The sequence below is a fragment of the Erinaceus europaeus genome, chromosome 15 (genome assembly GCF_950295315.1).
Source record: "Erinaceus europaeus chromosome 15, mEriEur2.1, whole genome shotgun sequence".
NCBI lineage: Eukaryota > Metazoa > Chordata > Mammalia > Eulipotyphla > Erinaceidae > Erinaceus > Erinaceus europaeus.
Window position 1 is genome coordinate 6,804,946 of NC_080176.1, and position 17,983 is coordinate 6,822,928.

General features: G+C 53.1%; 1 protein-coding gene across 1 annotated transcript in view; it reads right to left on the reverse strand.

The window, feature by feature from the left end:
* The window catches only part of SBK1 (SH3 domain binding kinase 1), a 43,270-nt gene extending 32,240 nt beyond the window's left edge, over nucleotides 1–11,030 (reverse strand). Inside the window, exon 1 of the mRNA XM_060172732.1 lies at nucleotides 10,683–11,030. The gene's annotated coding sequence lies outside the window, so the exon portion shown is untranslated. The remainder of the gene's footprint in view (nucleotides 1–10,682) is intronic.
* Between the last annotated feature and the right edge of the window lie 6,953 nt (nucleotides 11,031–17,983).

Consider the following 17,983-nt stretch of genomic DNA (forward strand, 5'->3'; position numbering starts at 1 on the left):
CGCTTAACCCGCTGCGCTACCGCCCGACTCCCTTTTATTTACCTTTTAAGACTTACTTATTGGGGCTGGGCAGTAGTGCACCGGATTGTGCACACAAGTTACAATGCATGAGAACCTGGGTTCAAGCCCCTGGTTCCCCCTCGTCATCGCCCTCTGCAGGGGGGGAAGCTTTATGAGCAGAGAAGCAGTGTTGTAGGCCTTTCTCTCCCTCCCTCTTTCTCTCTCTCTCTCTCTTCCCTCCTATTTCTTTATTTCTCCGTCTGGCAAATAATGAATAAATAAAATACTCGAATTAAAATGTTTTTTATTTAATAACGAGAGGGAGAGAAACAGTATCACCCTGGCTCATGCAGTGTTTGGCATCAAACTTATGATGTGTTGCTTGAGGGCCCAGATCTGCTGTGCCACCTCCCAGCCACCTATTTACTTACTTATTTGTATGCAGAGCCAGAGGATGAGCCAAACCCTTGCATGTTCATGAAAGCACTGAGATGGCCTGCCCGGCCTTCGCTAAGTTCTTTATCCTTAGAGTGAGGGGCGGGAGAGACACTGGGGCACCACTCCACCATCCCTGGAACTCCCTTTGGAGAGGAGCCTTTGCTCCACCCGCTAAGAATCTCTCGACCTCTGTCAGAGGGTTAGAAAAACAAAGATGGGGGGTGCTGAGCAGTAGCACAGTGGGTTAAGCACACATGGCGTGAGGCGAAAGGACTGGCATGAGGATCCCGGTTCAAAGTAATCTTTCTCTCCTCTCTGTCTTCCCCTCCTCTCTCCATTTCTCTCTGTCCTATCCAACAATGACGACAACAACAATAATAACTACAACAATAAAACAACAAGGGCAACAAAAGGGAATAAATAAATAAAATAAAATATTAAAAAAAAAAACAGTGAGCTAAACACACAAGTCCTCCCTCCAGGAGCTTCTGTCTTAGTCTTGTGGTATTCAGGGCCACACACCCCCTGCCCTACCTGGGACCCCCACAGCGGCTCAGCCACTGTCCCCACTCCCCACCACAGGGACCCCAATTCCGTCTGACCCACATCTGCCTGCTGCTGGCACAGCCTACTTTGCTATGGCCCCGGAGGAGGTGAAGACAGCCCAGCACCCTCCCCTCCAGTGCTCTCTAGCTCACCTCCCTTCCAGGAGGAGAGACCCCAGTCATCTAAGTATGCCAGGGACTTCTGCCAGGCTAGGGCTCCCCAAAGGGGAAACCAAACCCACAAGCCCACGAGGCCACACCCCACCCCGAGCAGAAACTGAACTTCCTATGCTGCCACCTTCTTTTGTTTATTTCACTCATTCATTCATTTATTCATTCATTCACCTTTAATAAGAGAGACAGAGCTCAGAGCACAGCTGAGCTCTGGCTTGTGGTGGTGCTGGGGGCTGAACCTGGGACCTCAGAGCCTCAGGCAGGAAAGCCTTTTGCAGAACCATCGTGCCGTCTCTCTGGCCTCTTAAAACATCTAAGCCTCATAACAGCTGTGCAACTTGGGGCTCCTAGGGAGTTGAGGAGTTTGCTGAGGCTCACACAGTAGCCGAGACTCGAACCCTGGCAGACCCACAGCCCTCCCAACCATCCTCGCCTCCTCCTCTGGCCTGACTCCATTTGACACCTGTCTTTATGTTTCTCCCTGTCTGCCTCCCCCACCCGCCCTGACTTCCATCCCTGCCCCCAGGAAAGGACCCTGGTGTCCTGGGCCTTGGAGGGACCAGGCTGGAAGCCAGGGAGCCTGAACCCGCCCTCCCCCCTCACACACACCTTCCCACCACCCCTGGCCAAGTGGGGGCTTGGCTGGGCCTGGAGGAGGGGTGGGGCAGAGCTGGGCCTGTGAGCCCTAATTAAGTGAGTTAATTGGGTGGGGAGGAGAAGCTGTGGGAGTTAATGAGCTTGGCTAATTAAGTGTATCCCGAGAATGGCTCCAATTCCAGAACTGGGGGAGGAGGAGGGCTCAGGCAGGCTGGAGGGAGGGGCTGGAGCACCTGGCACCACCCGGGGCACCACAAAACCTGTCCCCCCAATGATTCGAGGCCACTGTGGGCCTGGTCGGAAGTGACCATGAGGGCCTGATGCCTTCCCCAAGGTGTTAGTGACCTTGGGTTAGAAGTCACCAAGGAGGCCTGGCCCCGTCTGACCCCCTCACTAATTAGGGGGGTGGAGCAGAAGCACAGACCTTATACAGCAGCCCTGACAACCCCACCTGAGGGACCCACAGGGCCTCATCCCAGCTCAGATGTGACCAAGGCCAGGGAGCAAGGGGCTGAATCCCATTTATCTAAGCCTGATGCTCAGGGAGGGGGACATGGCGGTGGGCACGTTCTCTCCCAGATCCACACCACTCGCATGTCTCCAGCTGTCCCAGAAGCCCAGTGGACCCCCCCAGACACCAGCCATCCCAGGAGCCCAGGGGCCCTCTCTTGCTGACTGGTTTGTCCTCAGTGTTGGGGTCCAGAAGCATGGACCTTCAGTCCATGATACAGCAGAGTACTTGGAGTGTGGTAGGGAGTAGGGGCCGTGGGCAAGGCTGCCCACAGAGCATGTGCCCCTGTCCTGCCAGGCTCCATGCACTCATTACAAGAGGAAGTTTTAAGAAGTGCAGGGTGCCATCCACAGAGCAGAAAGCCCCCAAGTCCCCATATTCCCACTCTCCCCCCCAAGGGTTTGCTCTCACTTCTGGTCACCCCTATACCCCCATGTCTGCAGGTCTGGCAGGTCTGGGTGATTAGAGAGATAGCTGGGGGGGAAACCTCCACTGACCCCTTGAGTGCCTGCAGTGGGTACTCCAGGGCTGGCATCTGGACTGCTGGGCCCTGGGCACCAGGAGGAAGGGAGGCTGGGGTCTGGGAGGGTCAGACAAAGACAGGGGTGAGGCACAGGGGAGGCTCTGAGGGGACAGAGCCGGGGGGCTCCCTACTGCTCCCTCTGCTTCTCTTGAGCCCCAGAGACCCCTCCATTCCTAGCCCAGCATCCCAGGACTTGGTGGAGAGACTACAGGAACCCCTCACCCCACCCCCAAGTGGTGCTATGCATGTTCACACCTCAAATGACAGTGGTGCCCATATATCCAAGGAAGAGACAGGTCAGAGGACTTGGTTAACCTGGCACAAAGTCAGACCAGAAGGCGGCACAGTGGATAAAAAAAAAAAAAAAATTGAACTCCCAAGCATGAGGCCCTCAGTTCAATCCCTGCATCGTGTGTGTCAGAGCGATGCTCTGGTTCTCTCTCACTCTTTTGCACTAATAAGTAAATAAATCTGAAAAAAAAATTAATGGGGCTGAATGGTGGTGCAACTGGTTGAGTGCACATGTTACCATTCATGTGCAAGGACTAAGCTCAAGCCCCCAGTTCTCTCCTGCAAGGGGAAGCTTCATGTGTGGTGAAGCAGTGCTGTAGGTGAGTCTCTCTCTCTCTCTTTCTCTCTCTCGCTCTCCCATCTCTCTCTCTCTCTCTCCCATCTCTCCCAATTTTTCTTTGTCATATCAGATAAAGGGTGCTGGGGGAGGGAATGTTCACCAGGAGCTGTGGATTCATGTGCAGGCAACAAACCCCAGTAATAACCCTGGAGGCACTAAACTAAACTAAGATAATGGAATGAAATGGAAACTAACTAAATAAGATAATGGGATGGGATGGGATGGGATGGGATGGGATGGGATGGGATGGGATGGGATGGGATGGGATGGGATGGGATGGGATGGGATGGGATGGGATGGAATGGAATAAAGCAAAATAGACAAACACACGACTCCGAAGTAGTGGGATCTGGAGGTAAACCCAATGGCAGATGCCAACTCAGAAGATTCAGCAAGAGGCCAAAGGCACCCACCTGCTGGGCCAGGCTGGTGTGTGGGCGCGGCGCTCCCTCTAGTGGCTCGATCTCAGCATTGCAGGACTAGCGTCATCCCTTAGTCTGATCTCCCTCTCCCTCTCTCTCCCCTCCCCTCCCCCACTTCCACTCCCTCTCCATCTCTCTCTCTCTCTCTCTCTCCTTCCATCCCATCCCTCTCTTTTTTCCTGAAATTCTGCCTCCCACAGCACACTAATCATCTCTAAATTAGGTAAACTGGGTGGGGGAGGCACCAGACCCAAAGAAAGGCAGGATCTCAGCCCTGGACTCCCTGGGTCCTCTGCCTCCTTCAGCCCTCTCCCTCCCACGTACATCTGCCAAAGTCTCTGTTTCATCCCCTCCCTCATACCTGGGTACCATAAGTCTCCCCATCACTCGAGGGCCTGGGTTCAGAGCCTGGGGACACTTGCCCAGGGAAAGCTTCACATGCAATGGGACCCTTGCTGCAGCAGGGGGTGTGGGTTGGGGGTGTATCTCCTCTTCTCTCTCTGTCCCCTTCACTCTCTCCCTTTCTATCTCTTACTATTTATTTATTTATTTATTTATTTATTTATTTATTTATTTATTTATTTATTTTACCAGAGCACCAAGCAGTTTTGGCTTATGGTGGTGCTGGAGACTCACTCACTATTTAAGTAAAAGAGGGGCCAGCCAGGCCACTACATGGGAACACCTGTAACACGAAACTCCACACAATTGGTGAAGTGTGCTGCAGTGTCTCTCTTTCTCTCTAGAAGGGAAAAAAAATGGCTGCCAGGAACAATGGAGCCATGTAGGTAGGCACTGAGCCCCATACAACCCCACTGGCTGTGCCACTGCCTGGCCCCTCTTTCTTTCTCTCTCTCTCTTTCTCCCTCTCTCTCTCTTTCTTCTTTCTTTTCTTTCTTTCTTTCTTTCTTTCTTTCTTTCTTTCTTTCTTTCTTTCTTCTTCAAGATGTCTTGCTAGGGACAGTATCTTGACTGGTAGAGCACCAGACTTCGATAACTGCGGTTCCCAGCTGGTACAACATCTACCAGATTGATGCTCTGGCCTGACCCCCTCCTTTCTCTGCCTTATTTGAAGCTTTCTCTCATATATGAAATAAATAAAACAACTCTTTAAAAAAAAACACCCATAGATTGGAGTTGGTCTGTAGGCCATAGTTTGCTCTTGACTTAGAACTCTTGTTTCAACTTCTAAAATTAAGTGTTCCACATTCACTGTGATATTATTGGACTTCTAAAAACTTTTTATCTTGTTTCGTCTATCGCTCAGTGTTATTTTTCTTTCAAAATAGCACGGTCTCTGTCTCATTGGTTGTAATAAGTTTTCTAAAGTGATGGAAACAGTAATATAATAGGGGTTTGTTTTTAGGGCTATTTATTTGTTGAGAGAGAGAGAAAGAGAGAGAAACTAGATCTTCATTCTGACACACAGGATGCTGGGCTGGAACTCAGGACCTCACTCACGAAGTTGTCTCCTGGTTGAAATAGAGCTTCTTTTAAAGTTGTCTTTTGGGAGTCAGGCGGTGGCACAGTGGGTTAAGCGCACATGGCGCAAAGCGCAGGGACCGGCGGCTCCCCACCTGCAGGGGAGTCGCTTCACGGGCGGTGAAGCAGGTCTGCAGGTGTCTATCTTTCTCTCCCCTCTCTCTCTGTCTTCCCCTCCTCTCTCCATTTCTCTCTGTCCTATCCAACAACAAAAGCAACGTCAACAATGGCAATAATAACCGCAACGAGGCTGCAACAACAAGGGCAACAAAAAGGGGGGAAAATGGACTCCAGGAGCGGTGGATTCATGGTGCAGGGACCGAGCCCAGCAATAACCCTGAAGGGAAAAAAATAATAAAGTTGTCTTTTTCCTGCATACTGTGTTTTTACTCTAAACACTGTTTTTTAGTGCCTGCTCTACCCCTTATATTAGTGTTTTTTTTTTTTTTTCACATGGTAATGGTTCCTGGTAACCTCGTGTTTTGTTTCTTTTTAAAATCTTTAATTACATTTAATCTTTTTAACTTTCGCCATCAGGGTTTTTGTACCTATGTGATCCCTCCACTCCTGCCAACTCTCTTCCCTTTCAGGGTCAGATGTATTTGTTGTTGTTTTACCACTGGGCCTGTCAGTGGGGCTCCCTGTCTGCATGATTCTACTGTAGCCTGTGGCCTTTTTTGTTTCTTCCTTTTTGAAAGAGACAGAAAGGAGAGACACCTGCAATATTGCTCCAGCACTCATGAAGCATCCCTCCTGCACATGGGAACCAGAAGTTTGAACCCAGGTCCTTGCGCTTTGCGCCATGTGCGCTTAACCCACTGCGCTACCGCCGATTCCCAACACTGTTTCTTTTCAAAGACAGGTTTTATTCCTTTCACAGGACATGGAGAGAGTTTCACGTGAGTTTCATGTGTAGATTCTTTTTTCTTTCTTTACTTCCTCTTCTCTTTCCAGTTCCTTAAAGAATTGGAGCTCAGAGCCCTCTGGTGCTCTTCTCCCAACATTTAGCCCTCTGGGAGTTCAAAGAACATGAGCAAGAGAGAAGCTAGAGCACTGTTCCAGCACATGTGGCACCAGAGATCACACCAGGAGCCTCGGCCGTGCAAGTCCTGTGCTCTACCCACTGAGCGACTGCCTCCCTCCTGCCTCCCGCCCAGCCTCTGCTGGGTATCTTAACATAGCAAGGTTGGGGCTCTACCTGGTGAGAACCCAGTAGAGCCCCACATGACAAAGCAGCACGCTATCCAAGGGAGCTGTTTTGCCAGCCCCCTTTGAATTTACTTTAAACAGAGAGTGACAGAGAGAGGCCAGGGCAGTGCTCAGCTCTGGCTCCTGATGCTGAAGGGACTGAGCCTGGGGCCTCAGCCGTGCAAGCCTGGTGCACTAACCACCATGCTGTCTCCATGGACTTCCCCTCTGGTTCCCACCCCCATGAAGGAGGGAAAAACTAGTCTCACTTTCCAGTTTTTAGCCTTGCCCTTGAGGGTGTTCACTGCACTCTCCGTGGAATGAATGAATGAATGAATGAACGAGTGAATGAATGCGCCTGCCATGTGCCAGGAGCTGTGAGTAAGTCAGCTCCTCTATTCTCATAGCCATGTCGGGGACAATGCACTGGACAAGCCCTTCATGGCCACTGCCCAGGGTGGCTGGGGAGGGAGCACACTCACAGAAGCCTCACCCTGCTCCCCACTTTCTCCTTTGCCCACTGGGTGCCTGGTTCCCCCCCCCAAAGCAGAGAGGAGCCCCCCCAGGCTCTGCAGCTGCTCTCGCCTCCACTACTTCCCCCCAGCACTCCATGGGGGTGTCAGAGAGCCAAACAGCAGGTGACACTTTTACTGGGAACTTGTCACCAAGGGCAGGTGCCTTCTGTCTTCCCATAACAGTCATGGTGGGGGTGGGGCACGGGGCTCATGCCTTCACCCAGCACCTGGCGCTCTGCATGCCACTGGTGAGTTGTCCCGGCCCCACAGTCCCACAAGCGGATGAGTCCCATCATGCTCGAGGTGACCTCAGCCTCCAGGAAGTGTGCTGGGTCCGCACATGTGCAGAATGGCAGCCTGCGCCCCATCACGGCCTCACTGTCCCTAGAAGCACCTGAGAGAGACCAATTCTGATTTTATTTTTAAAATATTATTAGGAGGGTAGACAGCATAATGGTTATGTAAAGAAACTCGTGCCTGAGGCTCCAAAGCCCCAGGTTCAATCCCCAGCACCACCATAAGGCAAAGCTGAGTAGTGCTCTGCTAAAATAATAATGATAATTATTATTATTGCTATGTTTTTTTTTTTTTTTTTGCCACCAGGGTTATCACTGGGACCAGTGTTTGCACAATGAATCCACCTCTTCTGGTGGCCAATTCCCTCCTTTTGCTTTTCTTTTTTCTTTTTATGTTTTTGGTAGGAGAGAGGGAAATTGAGAGGGGAGGGGGGAGAGATACAGAAGGAGTGAAAGAGACATCAGCACTGCTTCACTGCTTGAAAGGCTTCCCCCCTGCAGGGTTCAGACTGGGGTCTTCAACCTGGGTCCTTGTGCATAGTAGCATGTGTGCTCAGCTGGGTGCACAACCATTATTATTATTATTACTGTTATTATTATTATTAATTTAGCCAAGCACTGCTCAGCTCTGGCTTTGGCATAACCACTGTGCTGCTGTCTTCCCAGTCCCCCAACTCTAATTTTACAGACACCCCAGGCCAAAGAGAAACTGCTGCAGAAGGAATCCTGAAGTTCACAGGAGGCTGGCTGAGAGGGATGGGTGGGAGGGCTGGCCCCCCCCCCATAGCCCCCAAGGTGACCCCATGGAACCTCACTGCCTGTTGCACTTCCTCCATCAGGAGGAAACATTTCAGAACCCCCCCACCCCCAGCGAGCACGCCTCGGTGTCCACATCATTCAGTATTTTTAGCTTCACCACCTGGCACCTGTGGTCACTCTGCCCAGCCTGGTGGTGTCTCCTCCCCAGGTCTTAAAGGGCCAGCACCCACCAGCTGGAGAGAAGAGGCTGCTGGTTCACGGCTCTCTTGGGCAGGGAGGGGGGGCATCTTCAGGGTTGGAGGTGGGAGGTGAGGGGTCAGGAGAAGAGCAGAATTTCACTGCCTGGTCTATCTCATTCTGGGGGAAGGGTGTCCCCAGATTCTGGTTTGTGTGAACTGCCCACTAGGGAATGGTTAAAACTACAGCCCACCTATCCTACCCATGGTTCCGGGGAATGGCCTAGGAATGAGCATTTGATTATGTTATTGATTATTCTACATTTCCACAGCCCCAGGGGTGAACCCAGGGCTTCTCTCATACACAGTCCTGAGTGGCCTCCCCAAAGTGAACTTGTCATTCCTGATTCTTATTGAGAAGGGAATGGGACGGCAGGGAGAGATACACAGAGAGGAGAGACACTACAGCACAGCTTCACCATCCATGCACCTTCTCCTCCCCACACACTGTCCAGGGTGCTGGGGCTTGAACCCAGGGCCTCCAGCACAGCATGGTGCTCAACCAGCTTCCTGGCCCCTGGGAATGTGCACCTTAGTGCTGGACTTTCAGACATGATGTCCTGATTCCATCTCTGGCATCCTATGTCCCAGAGTGACACTCTGCTTCTCTCTCCCCATCCCATAAATAAATATATAAATAAATCTTAGAAAAGAAAAACTAGGGGATCAGGCAGTAGCACAGTGGGTTAAGCACACATGGCATAAAGTACAAGGATGGGCATAAGGATCCCGGTTCGAGCCCCCGGCTCCCCACCTGCAGGGGGTCCCTTCACAGGCGGTGAAGCAGGTCTGCAGGTGTCTGTCTTTCTCTCCCCCTCTCTATCTCCCCTCCTCTCTCAATTTCTCTCTGTCCTATCCAGCAACAACAACAGCAATGACAATAATAACAGCAATGACAACAACAATAATAATGACAACAACAAGGGTAACAACACGAGCAACAAAATGGGAAAAATGGTCTCCAGGAGCAGTGAATTTGTAGTGCAGGCACCAAGACCCAGCAATAACCCTGGAGGCAAAAAAAAAAATAGAAAGAAAGAAAGAAAGAAAGAAAAAATGTAATGGGGGCTGGGTGGTGCAACCTACCAAGTTGATGCACAAGTTACCAAGCTCAAGGGTCTGAGTTCGAGCCCCGAGGTCCTCACCTGCAAGAGGCAAGTTTTACCAGAGGGTGGAACAGTGTTATAGGTCTCTCTCTCTCTGCTTCTGTCTTGGTTGTAATTAAAAATCAATCAATTAATTAAAAAAAAACATGATTATCCACTAAGATGATTCTCAGTGATGATTCCCTGTGTGCCCAAGCCATATTCATTCATTCATTCATTCATTCATTCTAGTGCTGTAAGCTCCTTGTGGGACCCAGGCGAGCCTCTCAGGAAGCAGGGCCCCTGACTCCTCACCCCGTCTGCTGCTTGTCCATTAGCTGTGTGTCCTCTCCCTCTGTGCTCAGCTAGATATGACCTATGCTCTGGCCCTGTCCACAGCCGGGAGTGGGATGCCCTGTCCCCAGCCTCGCTCCCTACCGGGCAAGGACTCTCCTGTCAGGCGCCCGCCCATGCTCCCCACCTGGGCATCCTTCACCGCTTTAGCTTGTCTCTATCCCAGCCACAGTGAGACCCTGGCAGGGTGGGTGGGGGCTTCAGGGTCACCTGCCACCTGCCCTGCCACAGTTTGTACCCCCACACGGACGACACCCTACTATCCAAAAGAGGAGATAGAGACCTATAGAGGGGACAATACTGACTTAGGGCCCAACACAGGGGTTCAGGGAGGGACCCAGCCAGCCCACAGGATCCCCCACACCCTCTCCCCTTTGCAAAGGCCTGGGAAGGGTGCTCTCACCCGGAGATGCCCCGCTCCCCAGGCTAGTGCTGCTGACTCAGGCGTGGGCGGCCAGCAGAGGTGACCCAGCTCCCCAGGCCTGTGGTCAAGATCTGGCTAATGCACTTGGCCAGGGGTGGCTTCCCCATGGGGGTAGGGGCTGGCTGGCAATTGATGGTGGTGTCAGGACATGAGCCTGAGTGTATACAACTCATACCTGCTCACACACACCTGCATACACACACACACAATCACACATAGCTCTAAGGGCCCAGTCACACAATCACACACACCTTCATCCCCACCAGTCTGTCCCACACAGGAGTTACACACACCAGGTGCGACAAGCTGCCCTGAGGAGGTGGCTTCCTAAAGGACTTTCTGGAAAAGGCAGCATTACAGCTGGGTCTGCATGGAAGGGAAAGTCTGGGCCCAGATGAAGTGGATGGGATAAGCTGGCTGACTGAGTCTTAGGTGCTCCGAGCAGAAGGACAGGCGAGAAGGTCACTCTGCTGGTGTGTGTGTGTGTGTGGGGGGGACTCACCTCTGCAGTGGGACTTGTTCCAGCAGCTCCTCTTTCTCCTCGCGGTGGAAGCAGACGAAGCAGAAGGCAGGCAGGTCCTCGGAGGTCCCACAGCGCAGGGGCCAGGTGGGGGGCAGCTGGAGCGTGGCCTCGGGGGCATCCTTGGTGGCCTGGGTGGGGGTCTCCGAGCCACAGCGCTCCAGGGTTAGCAGCCGGTTGGCCTCGGGCCCTGGCACCCGCCCACCGGCCACCTGTGCCTTCTCTCCCAGGTTCCCCGTAGCCCCGGTTGGCGGTGGAGCCTAAGGCTCGCGAGGGGGTGCAGTCCTGACCCGTGGTGTCCTGACCCCTGGACTCAGCCGGGGTGAGCACCCTGGGGCTGCCGGGAGTGGGGGGGATCCCTGGGACCCTGAGCTGCCTGCTCTGCTGCCCGAAGTTGACAGGCTCACAGATGTCCTGTCGCTGTGGTCACCTGGCCTTATGTCTGTCAGTCAGTCAGTCTGTTTGTCCCGCCGTGGGCGCCTCCCCCTGCAGCCCGCAGACCTAGAGGCGGCTCCCAGAGGAAGTTCGCTCTCTCTCCCCTGGATGTCACGGGCGCCCGGAGCAGGATGGTAACGGGGCAGGCAGGAGAGTGTCCCCGAGAAAAGTTCTGGGTCCTGGGGTCCCGGCGATGGGCTGGAGGTGGGGTACTAGCTCCCCGGCAGGAGCTCGAGCCCGTCTGTGGGTCTGTCTGCAGCCCAGCGGCTCCGCCTGCGGATATTAATAGCTCCACATTCCCGCGGAGGCGCGGGGGTTAACTCCTTCCCTGCCAGGGATGGGGAAGCCCCAGGGGCCTTTCGAACAGGGCGGCAGCCCAGCCCCCGCGCACCCCCCGACCCAGGACCCTCCCGTCCTGCCTCCTGCCCCACCAGTCCCCGCAACCCCTCCCCACAGCTGGTGCACCGAGTCCCCAAGGTCCGGGTCTAAGCTGCGCTCACCTCCCCAGGAAGCACTGAGACCCAGCACCCCACTTCTGGGTCCATCTGAGGGGCCTCAGGGCCACACCCTTGGGACGAGCGGGCTCTGAGCTCCAAGAAGCACTCCCGGGATTCTCCACCCCTCTCCCACGCGGGTTTCCCTCAGTCCCTTAAGGAGCCAGGAGCCCTAGCTAACCCCAGTCCGGCATGGTAGGCTGCCCGCTGGGCGTCCCCGAGGGGCCGCGATGGAACACAGACATCCAGTGGGGGGTGGGGGAGGAGGAAGAGAAAGCGTCTGCTTCTGGGGGGCTGGGCTGGGAGCGGCGGCGGCGGCTTAGCAGGCTCAGCTGGGGGTGTCTGGGCGGAAGACCAGGCTTCCCTACCTGGTGCAGGTGTGGACTGGGGACACATCCGCCCACCACCCCTGCGGGGGCCAGCCCCACCCCCATTCCAGTCTGCACCCTGGACCCTGACTGTCACCCAGCCAGGCTCACCTTCTCTGCAGCTGACCCCCACCCCCCAGCACCAGGGAGCCACGGAAAAGTAACCCCACACTGTGAGGACAAACAAACAGGGAGGTGTGAGGGAGGCACGTGGGGAGATGGTGGGCTAGGTTTGGAGGGGACTAGAACTCCCAAGGAGGTGACCCTGGAACTGAGACCAGGAGGGCTAGGAGCGGGAGGACTGGGAGCGGCCACAGGGAGAAGGTCCAGAAACGGGCCAGAAACGGGGTGCAAAGGCCCAGGGGTAAGAGTGTAAGGTAGGAAGAATGGTTTTTCTTGGGGGGTGGCGGGTGTCCACAGAGCATCACTGTGTTGAGTCCTGTGCCCTGCTGGGGGGGTATTAAATTCGGGTGCCTCACTTCTCTCATAGAGGGGACAGTGCAGGTAGCCAGAGCCACCCCTCCTGGGCTCTGGGGAGAAGGAGGAAGAGGGGACCTGGGTCAGCTGAGGGGCTGGGGAGGTGGGGGAGGTGGGGGATGTGGGGGCGGGTGGGCGGAGAGCCTCGAAAAGAAACATCTAGACTGTTGAACTGAAGCCCACTGCCTGCAAGGACAGACTGTACCTCCTTAGGTGAGAACATACACAACAGCTACAGACACCCCACCCCCACCCTCACCCTACAACTATCCCACCCTGCTGTTCAGACTGCACACACCCAAAGGCCCTCCTCCCCCCCTCCCCCCCCAACAGGCAGTGCGTGGAGGGCTGATGATTACACTTCAGAGCTGTGAGGACGTGGGTGGCGGGGATCACCTTTTTTTTTTAAAATGAATCTTTTTCTTTTTTTTATATTTATTTTGTTTATTTATTCCCTTTTGTTGCCCTTGTTGTTTTATTGTTGTAGTTATTATTGTTGTTGTCGTTGTTGGATAGGACAGAGAGAAATGGAGAGAGGGAGGGGAAGACAGAGAGGAGGAGAGAAAGATAGACACCTGCAGACCTGCTTCACCGCCTGTGAAGCAACTCCCCTGCAGGTGGGGAGCCGGGGCTCGAACCGGGATCCTTATGCCGGTCCTTGTGCTTTGTGCCACCTGCGCTTAGCCCGCTGCACTACAGCCCGACTCCCGGGGATCACCTTTTTAAATGAACTTAGGCTATTTTTTTTCCTTTTGTTGCCCTTATTGTTTTTATCGTTGTTGTTGGATAAGATAGAGAGAAATGGAGAGAGGAGGGAAGACAGAGAGGAGAGAAAGATAGACACCTGCAGACCTGCCTGTGATTCGACACCCCACCCCCCTGCAGGTGGGGAGCCGGGGGCTCAAACTGGGATCCTTACGCTGGTCCTTGCACTTCGCTATTATTATTTTGAACCAAAATACTGCTCGACTCTGGCTTATGGTGGGGCTGGGGATTAAACCTGCGAACTCAAGTGCCTGGGACAGGAGAGAGACAGTGTGCTCCAGGGCAGGAGTCTCCCTGGTCCAGGATTCTAACGGGGGGGGGGGGGGGGGGGGGGGGGGGGAGGGGGGGAGTTCTCTTCTGATTGGTCCCATGAAAATAGTGCGTTTTCCTAATTGGTCAGTCATGGGTGCCCTTTTTCTAACTGGATCTAATTTACAGGGTATCTTGTTGAACTGGTCTACCCAACAGGGCTTCTCTTTCTTGTGCGTTTTGTTTTGTTTTGTTTTGCTCAGATCTGCAGTGTTGACTCCTATACTGGACTTAGTGGAAATGACCCAGGGACTCAGGTCTTGGTCAGGGATGTGCTACGTCCCCATGGAGCAATTCTACAGGCCAACTGGTGCCCCTCCCCAACACAGCCCCCACACACCTGGAGCAGGGACCAGCACCTGGCTCCTGGGGCATCTGGATTCTCACCTTAATGCTCCTCTCAGTGCTTTGCCTCTTTTTTTTTTTTTTTGAGAAGAGTGAGAATGAAGATTCAGGGAAGGGGAGCAGAGGGGAGGTTACTCCAGGCTAGGGCTCCCCCAGGGGTGGGGGCCATGAGAGGGGCCAGGGGCCCTCCCCCCTGCTCTGGCCCCCCGGGCCTGTCATTTTCGTTGGTGAATTATTCATGACGCTGGGGCTCTGCCTGGTTTTTAATGCACTCTGATGGCCTTCCTTAGCTAATGGGGAAAATCGATGGGATTTAATTCTCGGTGCTGTGAAGCTCTGTCTGTCTCCTGTTGGGGTGCTGGGCGTGGCTCGAGGGGTCCATGTGTGTTGGGGGGATAGACTCAGACTCTAAGATTCCACCTCTGTCACCCACCCACCTGCATCAGATCCCTGTATACAGAAGGGAGTGCTGAACCCCCAAACAGCCCCAAACATGGCATGCCCCAGCATCTTGGAGGCTCTAAGCCATGCTGTCTCAGTGGGCCCAGCTCCCCCAGGAGGGATGCCTCCACCCTGGCCTGGCCTGGCCTGATCCCCCCACAATGGGGTTAGGGGCTAGAAAGACACTCAGTGAGGCAGCCCCCACAGTTCTGGGGGACTGGAGTCCATCTGCAGCTCTTGGCCACGGTTTGTGGTCTGCAGGCTCGTCTCCTGTCCAGTCTGCAGGGTCAGTCCACACGCATACACTCACACACCCCTGGGGCCCAGGCCAGTCTGCATTCTGGGGGACCCAGCTGTCAGGCCTTGGTTCCAAGCAGACTTAAATGCCCTTCTGTTAGGATCCCTCTGTGCAGTGAAGAACTAAGGCGGAAGACCAGACCTCCTATTTCAGACCCCATCCTCCCACCAGTCCCCATTTGCCCACTCATGCCAGGTCCCCTGGGGTGCTCCAGAATCAGCATCTGTTCTGAACCCTGCATTATCCTGTGCCAGCACCCACCCTATTGCCCCATGTCCCCGTGTGTGTGTTAAAAGCTTTAATTACGTGAGTGAAAACATCCAAGACAGCCTGGCAATTCTGAGTGTTTCCAGAACACGGTGAGACTCTGAAAAGGGAAGAGACCTAGGCCATTCCCTCAGGAGAGGCCTGGACCCCACCTTCCAGGAGGGGTAGGGAGGACCTGGGTAAGGCCCATACTGGATGGACAGGGCTATCTGTCGGGTTTCTAGCCTGGCATTGTGCCACTGCTTCCAGAACCCAGGACCCAGGGTGGAGAGAAGCCAAGCCTCTCCTGTCCTGTCACCCAGAGCCCAACCTGGCCTCCTCCTTAGCCCCTGAGGACATTCCCCCTTACTATCTACTGGGGGCTCAGATGTGGAAGACTGAGTCCTCTTCTCCAGTGAGTGACTGGACAGAAGGGGAAGACTCACCGGGTCCCTTGCCGATGTGTTTTTAGATGTATTTATTTGTGAGGAAGAAAGAGAGTGGAGAAAGAGGGAGAGAAAGCTGGAACATAACCCTGGCACATGCAATGCCAGGCATCAAACCCAGGACCTCATGCCTGAGAATTCAATGCTGGATCCACTGTGCCACCTCTCAGGCAGGTTTTTGTTTTGTTTTGTTTTGTTTTCCAGAGCACTGCTCAGTTCTGGTTTATGGTGATGCAGGGGAATTGAAACTTTGGTGCTTCGGGCATGAAAAGTTTTTTGCATAACCATTACACTACCTCCCCAGGTCCCCTCCATAGTTTTTATTCACTTCTCTGCCCCTTCTTGCTTATATGGGAGATGGGCCCACTGGGAGAGTGACAGGAGCTGGGGTGTTTACATCTGGCCACATAACTGGTCCTTCGGGGCCCTGTTCCATCTCCTGGTAGAGCTTGGACACCCCTCATGCTCCACCACACCCCCATCCTGTGTACCTGAGCACAACTGGGGCTCCTCCAAGCCCTGCCTTGAAGACCTGGGAGACCTGTTGGCCTGAACAGACCCTAATGGGGTGGGGGGTCGGGGGTGAGAGCAGACGAGTCTCCCCTCCTGTCTGTGGTGTGATCAGGCAGATGACGGAGCGGCTGATCACAGACTGTTTGTCCCCGGGGCTGACTGACTGCCGAGTGGCCAGAGCAGCTGGCGTCCTGGAACAGGTCTTCCTGGGATCCAGGGTCAGAATATTGGTCAGAATATTCCCAGAAGGAGCCGTGAGTGACAGCGTGTGGACAGTGGCCCGTCTGCCATTGGCTGGGGACCAAGCTTGCTTTGTCACAGGGTAGAGTTTTATTTCTCTTGAGACACAGTCTGGGGTGGGGAGGAGATTTTCTTGGCAGAAGCTGGCCTGGGAGCATTACACTGGTGTTTGGGTTCTCGAGGGGGAGGACGGGTGGGGTGGAGCAGACCTGACCCTCCTCACTCACAGTTAGGTTCTGTCCCAGGCAGGCAGTTGGTCCCCTAGCTATAAGGAGGCTGTGGGTTTAGGCTCTGTTTTCACAGCTTTGTGCTTAAACACCAGGGCTGGGACGAGGGGAGAAAGAAGGACAGGTTACACTGAGCAGCCCTGGGATGAGACTTCGAACCCTTGCCCCATACACTCTATGTACTAGTTCCTTCTGTTTTTTTTTTATTATCAAATATATTCTATTAGTTTTATTTATATGAGAAAGAGAGAGAGAGAGAGACTAGAACACTGCTGAGTTCTGGCTTTTGGTAGTGAGAGGGACTGAACTGGGGACTTTGGAGTCTTGGGCACAGGAGTCTTTCTGCACAAGCATTATGCTGTCTCCTCCACCCTCTTTTTTTTTTTAATTTGAGAAAATATATGCAATAACCCATCTGTATAAGACCAAAGAGAAAGTTGCTCTAAGTTGTAGGTTATAATGATGTATTTGTTTATTTATTGGCTAGAGACAGAAATTGAGAGGAAAGGGAAGATAGAGAGGGAGAGAGGGAGAGAAACACCTGCGGCCCTGCTTTGCTTCTTGCAAAGCCTCCCTCCTTGCTCATAAACGCAAAAGGAATTGTTGTATGTCCTGTGCTTATGCTGTGACTATTGTCTACAAAGGCATAATGATAGAACGATTAAAAGTTCTTAGGGGGCAGGTGGTGGCACACTCAGTGGAGACCCAAGTTACACGCACAAGGATCAGGGTTCAAGTCTCCAGTCCCCACCTGCAGAGCAGAAACTTTATAAGCAGTGAAGCAGATCTGTAGGTGTGTCTCTGTCTCTCTCCCTCTTTATCTCTCCCTCCCCTCTCAATTTCTCTCTGTCCCATCAAATAAAAATAAATGTGGGGGGAGGCCAGTAGGAGCAGTGGATTCAATATGCAGGCATGAAGCCCCGGTGATAACCCTGGCAGCAATAAAAAAAAATAAAATAAAAATGATTTTCACCAAAAGTGGTATATTCTACATTGAGAAGGTATGAATGAACTGGGAGAGGGGGTAAGAACATAACAGAAGAAAAATTTCATCTATATTAGAAAGTCAAGAAATAACTGTGTTATCTTGCTATCTAGTATCTTGCCATTTTAAGAAAGATCTGTGACTGGCCAGGGGGAGGGGGGGTGACTCTGCAGTGCAGAATTTGCCCATGGTGGGGGTGATGGTGGTCCTGGGTTCTGTACCCCAGCACAGCATGTACTAGAGGGATGCGTGAACTCTCTCTCTCTCTCTCTCTCTTGTTCTCTCCTTTAATCAGTCAATCAGTCAGATCCGCCGGCCGGCTTGCAGCATCAGCATCAACATCACATGGGTAACTTGTTAGAAGGGCAGAGTCTGGAACCTGGCTGGCACCGTTGCATGAGTATTTAGCAAGATCTCAGCTACCCTGTGTTTTCCTCAATGTTCGAGAAACCCTTACTTAGAACAGTGAACCACTGGCTCAGTCCTGAAGCCACTTGTGCTGGAGTGAAACTTTTCCTTCCGGCTTCTCCCTCTCTTTCATTTGAAATTTTATCTCATGTGAGATAAGTAAAGTAGTGTTTAGTTTTAGGGGTTTTTTTTTGTTGTTGTTGTTGTTTCTTTTTTCTTTTTTATTAATTTTATTTTTGAGAGAGATGCAGACACACGCACAGAGAGAGAGAGAGAGGGAAACACC